The 9,217-nt window shown below is 34.6% G+C and overlaps 1 long non-coding RNA gene across 1 annotated transcript in view; it reads left to right on the top strand.

Moving 5' to 3' along the window:
• LOC118766275 overlaps nucleotides 1-8,821 on the top strand; it is a 17,907-nt gene extending 9,086 nt beyond the window's left edge. Inside the window, exon 3 of the long non-coding RNA XR_005002189.1 lies at nucleotides 8,641-8,821. This is a non-coding gene — a long non-coding RNA (uncharacterized LOC118766275). The remainder of the gene's footprint in view (nucleotides 1-8,640) is intronic.
• The last annotated feature ends 396 nt before the right edge of the window (nucleotides 8,822-9,217 follow it).

The raw sequence follows: 9,217 nt of genomic DNA on the forward strand, positions 1-9,217 counted from the left end.
TAATACAAAGAAAAACTGTCAGTTGTAATGTGAACAAACTGTAGTAATTTTCTCTAAAGCTGATGATGAAATTTAATTTTACTATAACGTAAGCAAAATGTTTAAGTAACATAGAAGCATATGTTTTGATAATCCTAGTTCACGTCTCGCATTAGATTCACATTTAACACAATTTCATTTTTACTTTGCTACTCAAGTAGCGATTATGGAATCCTAATTTCACTAAATATACAACGTTAATGCCTACGCTTTGAAAAACTAGCTTTGACACATTCGGAAAATACAGGTGAGTCACCGAAGCATTTGGCTACAGTAAAGTTTATGACTATATTTTGTGAGTTCTATTTAAGTTAATTTGGAATCAGTTCCTTCTAATTATAACTTTGATAAGTACATACACTGTTTTGGGAAAAAATAAAGTATTAACACAGTTTTGTTGAGAAAGGATTATTTAATGGGAAAATATCAAAATTAATTGGTAATGTCGCATATACAGGGAAAAATACATATCTCTCTTAGTGGGAGGAAGAAGATCAAAGCAGGAAAGAGAAAGAGGATGTTAAGGAAATAACAGTGAACCAGACCAACGAGTTCCTACATAACTTGAATATATATGTCATGCCGCATTTTACAGTTGCATACCTAAGTGAAATTTCCACTTATTCTTTCCAGGACCAATTATTCAAAAGCGCAATGTAGGAACATCCGTCATTGCAGCATAATTTGTTGGAGTCTCGGACTACATACCCCACTTACTGGTTTTCCCTAAATTTCTTTGAATTCCAATATTTAATTAGATGCAGATATGCATCGTTAACCAGATAGAGGAGATGTCCTCTTGGGGGTTAAAAAATCGCATTAAATCTGTTCGAATGGACAGTAATGTTGAAGTGTCTACGAACATTACTTGTTAGTACAATTGCTGCGTTGATCTCTTACATTTTAGAACTAGCATTTTTGCTAGATGCAAAATCAGCGACTGTAAGTCGCTTGAAATAAATATTGCCATCTCTAGCAGACGAGATTTCCAATACTGAAGAGAGACAGAAGTAGCCGAAAACCAAGTTGGTCAGCTGGACCTGTCACTAGAAGGTGGTAGTGGTTCCCTCCCTTGTTAGCAATATCTCGGATGCCGCTTAGCATTGTTGACAAGCTAGAGGAGATGTCCTCTTGGGGTTAAAAATCGCAGTACACTCTAATCTAACAGACAGCTATGCTGAAGTAGCTATGAACATTACTTGATAGTACAACTACTGCGTTCATCTCTTAGAGATTTTAGAACTAGCATTTTTGTTTGTTGAAAACTTAAAAAGTTCTTTGGTGTGATGGTATGAGTACATTCATGTAATACCGCTTCTATCACTAATATGTATGTATATATATGTGTGTGTGTGTGTGTGTGCGTGTGTGGTTGTGTGTGTCTGTATGTATCTATGTATGTATGCATGTATGTATGTATTATGTATGTATGTGTATATGTATGTATGTAGAGAGAAATTACAAAAAAAAATGACGGGTGTGTAAACAACAAACACATGTATTAGTTCAACGCTCGGGAAGTGAGAAAGTCTTTTATGTTTCGAGCCTACGCTCTTCAACAGAAAGGAACACAGAATAAACACGGAGAGAAAATAGAAAAGGTTTAGCGGCTACCGATCTATCATGGCGAATATATGTATGTATGTATGTATATATATAATATATATATATATATATATTATATATATATATATATATATATATATATATATATATATATATATATATATATATCACTGATGTATTTAAATTAATACTTTTAATAACTGTACAAATAAATACATGAAATTTTGATACAATATAAAGGACATTAAAAATGAATATGCACTAGTCAAATGTTGCAACAGCACTATATCGTATATGAAAAGTAACATCACTTAAATAGCAGCTATTTTCGCCTGCGCACGCCCATGTTCTTTCCTAACCTTGCACCATGACACCCTCAAGAGTTTCAGACTCTGCTCCTCTGATTTCCCTATTGATGCTCTCTTTCAGTTGCACCTGGATCTCCGCTTTGTTGATGTAAACCCTCTCTTTCATGTATCTCAAGAAAATGCCCGGGCTAGTCAAGTTTGGGGAACGTGAAGACCATTCAATGTAGACTTCACACAGGGTTCCAGCAAAATGGTACAACAGCTCATACCGCAAGAAAAACAATGCACTTGCTACGGCAGTGCTTTGGAGAGAGAATAATGACCCGCTACGGCAGTGTCAACTGGCAACTAAAGGAGAACATCAATAGAGAAATCAGAGAGGTGGGGTCTGAATCTCTTGAGGGTGTCATGGTGCAAGGTTAGGAAAGAACATGGGCGTGCGTAGCCGAAAGTAGTTGCTATTTAAGAGATGTTATTTTTCATATGTTCAGTAGTAATGATATTGTTGATAGTACAATGATCCTGCAGGAACACTTTCAGGTATCCACTGTATTTATTATACATGATGTGTTGTCAGGCTATTGAATGGTATTCAGGGGTTTGACTATTTTGTTGAGTTCACAGCCGTGTTTAACGTGCCATTAACATTCTTCCCATACAGCGTTATTAAATCTCGCAGATGTATGTTAAGACTATTGTACCAATATTCTGTAATAAGATGTGATCCTGGTAATTTCTTGCTTGTGAGTACGTTTGTGCGTAGGTGTGTGTGTGTAAAATTTTGTAAGTAATATTTGAAATTTAATCACTGAGAGCAGATGACTTTCTCAAGAGGAGCAAACTCAACGGTGACCTTAGTAATTTACCATAGATAACATGAGTGACAAACAAAATACAAAAATCAATAGACGCTCACAGTACATTAGATGTAAAATAAATTTCAGCTATTCGAAAATTTTTTATTACTATAATTTATCGGATATTGATTTATAATATCTGCACTACTTATTTAGAAATGTCAAAAATACGCAACGAGAAAAGGATATGCCAGGAAGGATCTGCAAACATTTAATTAATTATTAATACATACACCGACAAAATCATCCGTGTGATATGTTTATACACTCTCTCACACTCACACGCACATGTGTGTAACTGCAATTGGAGAAGCATAAAGGCATATATATATATATATATATATATATATATAAAATTTGTATGCAAAAATAGCGCGCGCACGCACACTCACACACACAGGCGCAAACACACATACGCACACATACATATTTGTATGCACACACATGCACATATATAAACTGAGACAAACAAGCGTGCTCACACACACATAGAAACGTACATTTAATGTCTCTGCAACATTATTTTAATATATATTACATCACTTTATTATTTTATTACCAAGTGGCGTTTCATGTGTGTGTTGGGGTTGTTTGTCTGTGTGATTCTGTGCACAAACTCATATACATATGTGCCCATATAAGGGTTCTGTATAAGCCATTGAGATATTTTTGCTCCCAGGAAAATAGACTGTGGCTGCATGGATATATGATAACAGAGAAATATACCACGGCCAACAAGGAACTTACATTCATGCACAGGTACACACAACTACGCACATACATATCGCACACATATACACGTACGTTGACATTCATGTGTATGTATGTATATATATATATATAAATGTATATATATGTGTGTGTGTGTTTGCGTATACATATATACATATATATATATATATATACATATATACATATATACATATATATATATATATACATACATATATATATATATATATATATATAACGGGAAAGTTAACGAAAATAAACAAAAGACGAAGGCAGGTGGAGCACAAACAAAACAAATGTATTAGTATAGCGCTCAGGAATAGAAATAGAAAAAGTCTTTTACGTTTCGAGCCTACGCTCTTCGACAGAAAGATACACAGAAAAAAACAAGGAGGGAAACACGGAGAGAAAAAAATGCGTGTAGGAGCTAACGATCTATCATGGCGTCCTGACTTCGGACAGTGGTCAGACGCGAGACACTATATATATATATATATATAGTGATAGAAAAGATAAGACAGCAAAAGAATGAAAGAGACCTCGATATTATCTAAATAGAGAAATGTATCTGTAAATGTAATATGTGACAATAAAACTCCGAGTTTCGGATGTCGGGGTGGAAATCCACGCTGCCATGGCGGATAACTGAAGAGATGGTGGTGTGGATTTCCACCCCGACGACCGAAACTCAGAGTTTTATCATGGCTACCGAATAATTATCACATATTATATTTACATATATATATATATATATATATATATATATATATATATTAGACAGAACACTTACTAGTCTTGGATGACTTATACTTATCCACTAACATTTTCTCCTGTAACTAGATAATTTCGAGAACTGTTGCTATGAATCTACATGCATGTATATCTGTGTCTCTGTGCGCGCGCGCGTGTGTTTGTGTTTGCGTGTGTGGTGTGTGTCTATATCTATATGCTTATACACACACACGTACACACACAAACGCATACACCCACACGTATACACACGTATTTTCATGTGTGTGTGTTTTTGTGAATATGAGTGTACAGATTTTGACATACGCTTATAAGTGTGTATGTGCATATGTGTGTGTTTGCTTCAGTACATGTCTGCGTTATATATAGCAACTTATTTGTGAATGGCAACAAACATAGACAGGACACACACGCACACACCACACACACACACACACATATTTGCTTTGAAGCATATGTGTATTGAGTTCTAATACCCAGTTATTAGTATCGGTATGCCTAAGTGAAATAATAATAATGATAATAATAATAATCATAATAATAATAATAATAATAATAATAATAATAATAATATATGAAGAGAGAGAGAGAGAGAGGGAGGGAGATGGAGATGAGAGGGAGAGAAAGGGAGAGAGCGGAATATAAAATTAAATGATAAACCTATAAAAAAAAGGTGCAGACGTTATAAAGAAGTATGTATAATAAACATGAGATAATTGGATAAATACAATTATACTTCGAAATATGAACTTGGTGTTTGCTGTAGTTGTTTAGTTCTAGGTCAAAATTTCTTGAACACACCTAAGGCCTGTGTCACTCAGTTGTGACAGCTAAATCTGATATTTTTTATATATATCTTTCCTTTGCTCCACAACATCTTGTGCATACTTTTCCTTTGAGGATAGTAGTGTATCATTTGATATTAATGTGGTTCTTTTCAGTGGGACGCGCAAATATGTAGACGTTCTTTAGTTGACTTGAATGCACTCAAGTATTCGTGCGTATGTGTGTGCCTGTGTAAGTGCACATATTGTGTGAAGTAACAGTCAATTTGCTCCTAAACTCTCAATGTAGAAGCACTCCATTAGTAAATATTCCAATATTCTGCAAGTTAATTTAGATAATAACCTTATTTAAACATCTGGGAATCGTGTGTGATAGTGCATATATACATACATACATATGTATATATATATATATATATATATATATATATATATATATATATATATATATAATATATATATATATACATATATATAGATTGGTGGATGGATGCATGCATATAGGTACACATACACACGCGCGCACATACATACATCCACAGACCTAAACGCATGCACACCCACATACACTCATATATGTATATATACATACATATGGTTTGTCACAGTCAATTAGTATATGTGCACGATATTAAGTTTGAGAGAACCCTCGGTAGTACTCACGTAAGTAGATCAATGCATTAATGTACTTCTGATGGGTGAATTCAACTTTCCAAATATCAGATGTTCAGATGGTGATATAATCACAGAAATGACATGCAAAGAGCGATGTCAAACAGAATCTCCGATTCATCTCACGAAAATGGTGTTTATTGAGCTCTCTCCAACCAGAAACGATAACATCTCAGGATTCTACTTCCCCAACAATGTGGAAATTATCCACAATGTGAAGATATCACCGGTAATCTTCTCAGACCAAAACATTTAAGTACTGACAATGTATGGTCCAAAACTAGTTAAAGATGTATTTCCCACAGATGACACCCAAAGCCAGTCCAGTCTCAACTTCTACAAGGCTTACTGGAATTCAATTGAAACATCTCCAGCACAATTGGCTTAAAAGTTTCTCTATATATGACATTAATAAGAAGCATAAATTCATGTCAATAATGCGAGTCACATGTGTTATATTGGTCCCAGAAAAAGAGCTATTCCCGAGACAGGAGAGTTCTTATGAGACGAAGGTTTAAGATCTCTAATCGTTTAAATAAATATTTTAAGGATAAACTTACAATAAACAATTTATATTTGAAAGGGATAACCATTAATTATTACTTATAAGACGCCCAAGGATTCACACAGTGGGTGAACATGGACAATTTTTCTTTACGGAATTGCTTGGAATTCAACTTGGCCGTGATTTTACCTCAGAACATAGAATATCGCGCAAAATTCTTTGTTCGCTAACGTAATCTAATCTGGTTATCCACTGACATAAGGATACACATGAATTAATAATTAAAAATAACAAGATTACATGTTAACGGATGAACAGAATCTCATGTTTTAATGTAGAATTGTTCTTTCAAATACCCTTCATACGAATAAGTAGTTCTAATATACGTGTATGCTAAACAAACATTATGCATGAATATATATTTAGAGATACGCCATGCATAAAATGGAGACGACTCAGTTTAACGAATATATATACGAAATCTTATCAATAAGTATCCGGACTGTTGCCATAGTGACGAAACTAAAGCACGCAGAGTGAAGACGCTCGGCACAGACTGACCTTGAACTCTGCCGTATTTACGTTCTAGCTCATTGGCACTGTTTACTACAGCGCTTGGAAGGAAGGTGTATAGCATGTGATCGTCGCATTGACCATGACAGAGCAAGTTCTCATGGTGACATCTACTCAGAGGCATGCACAAAGTTGCAGAAAGTGTATGGAGAGGAATGTATGAGGCGCACACAAGTGTACGAGTGGTTCAGACGTTTCCAAGATGGCCAAAAAAATGTCGATATTGACGAACGTTCTGGGAGACCCGTAACCAGCAGAACGAGATCAACATCGCAGATGTGCGTGCAGCTGTGAGGAAAAATTGTCGAATCAGGATCCGGAGGATGTGCAGATTAGTTACGGTTCAACTCAGTCCATTATCACACTAGATTTGGGAATGAGTCGCGTGTCTGCCAAGTGTATGCCAAATCTGCTTTCAGGTGACCAAAAAGAACACTCGGGCTTCCGTTGCACAAAATTTCCTTGATTGTGTTGAGAACAATGAAAAGTTTTTGGCAAAATTTGATGCGGATTTTTGCTCACCTTTCTCACACGCTACACAACTTCCTTCCAAGCACTGCTGTAAACATCGGAAGCGAGTTAAAGCGGTAAAGCTTAGTCTGCATGCACAATAGGGTTGAAGGTCACTCCGTGCCAAGTGGCTTTACTTTCCGTGCTTTAGCTTTGTTACTACAGCAACATTGCGCATACTTATTGATCAGACCACGTACATATATATATATATGTATGTATGTATGTACATATATTTATAAACTCATATATATATTATATATATATATATATATATATATATATATATATATATATATATACGTATGTGTGTATGTATATATATATATATATAGTCAATAAAAAGGGTAAAATTAATTAATTATTAATTAATTTGACCGAGCAGTGTTCGGTATGTAAAACGACCATTTACGGTATATTTGAAATATTACTTGAAATATTTGAAAGTTATAAAGTTATAAAGTAATACCCTATTTTTATAAAGTAATATATACTATATATATATATATATATATATATATATATATATATATATATATAATATATATATATATATGAAGGCGCATTGTTGAGTGTTTTAGAGCATCGAGCTTATGATCGTGAGGTTGTAGAAATAAGTTGCGACGTCACTGGTGCCAAGCTGCATCGGCCTTTGCCTTTCCTTGGATAACATCATTGGCGTGGAGACAGAAGGTTGTTATGCATGGGCGGCTGCTGATTTTCCATAAAGAACCATGCCCGGACTTGTACCCCGGAGTGCAATGTTCTGGGTACAATCCTATGGTCATTCATGTCCAAAGGGGGACACCCTCACCCTCCTATATATATATATATATATATATATATATAATATATATATATATATTATATATATATATATATATATATATATATATATATATATTTAAGTAGAGGTTAAAGTAGCCTCATTAAGTGACAGAAAATATCCAATGAATTACTAGTTTGTTGCCTATTATTTTGATGTGAATAATAATATTCCTAAAATAATAGGCTGAAGTATAAATCTAGGTTTATAAAAGTTCAAATTGAAATCCAAAATATGAAGAAGTAGTATTAACATAATTTATTAACTGCACAAATTCAACATGTTCTCTTACAGCTGTTTTGATTTTGACCGAAAGAATTAAATTACAGCAATAAAAACCTCGTCTGAGATGTAAAATGATATACCGTTAGGTTTTTACATGTTATTCTTTCGAAACATCTCAACAGAATGATTCTCATTTAATTAATTACTAATATTAGTATAAACCTTGGCCAGAGGGTAATAAGTTGTATAAAGGTAATAACTGGTAAATAAAGGTTATATAAAAATACACGAGGGTCGCTGAAAGGTTCCTGGCTTTAAGGGTATCGCAAAGGGCTTGGTTGGTGGCCCAACCTTCTGGGTTCTTTTAGAGGGTTTAGAAAAACTGAAGGACCGCTACAGTAACTGTGTGAATCTGAGAGAGGAATATGTTCAATAAATTCATTAACTGATCGTTCTGTATTTCCTTTTACACAAAGCCAAGCACTTTTCAGTACCCTCTCCCTTATACCCACCTATATATATATATATATATATATCAATAAATATAGTTACAAATACATTAAAGGCAGTCTACCATCGTGTCAGAACTTGGGAAAGGAAAAACGGCCATAGAAATATCAATAATTCTAGGAAGAGATTACCGAACAGTGAAGAAATATGTGCAGTCTCCTATTTTTGTCTGGTCGAGGACAGATAAGAGTAAGTCGAGGGTTGCTTCGAATCGTACTCTGTAAACATGTGAAAAGCAAAGTTGTGCGGAACCTATGTCTGACAAGTAGAGAAGTTTTCAAACGTTGTGGCAAGGAAGGCGTAGCGAAAACTGCCATGTGACGCCTCTTGAAGCAGGTAGCCAGGAATGTTAAACCTGT

This window comes from Octopus sinensis, linkage group LG1, assembly GCF_006345805.1.
Source record: "Octopus sinensis linkage group LG1, ASM634580v1, whole genome shotgun sequence".
Taxonomy (NCBI): domain Eukaryota; kingdom Metazoa; phylum Mollusca; class Cephalopoda; order Octopoda; family Octopodidae; genus Octopus; species Octopus sinensis.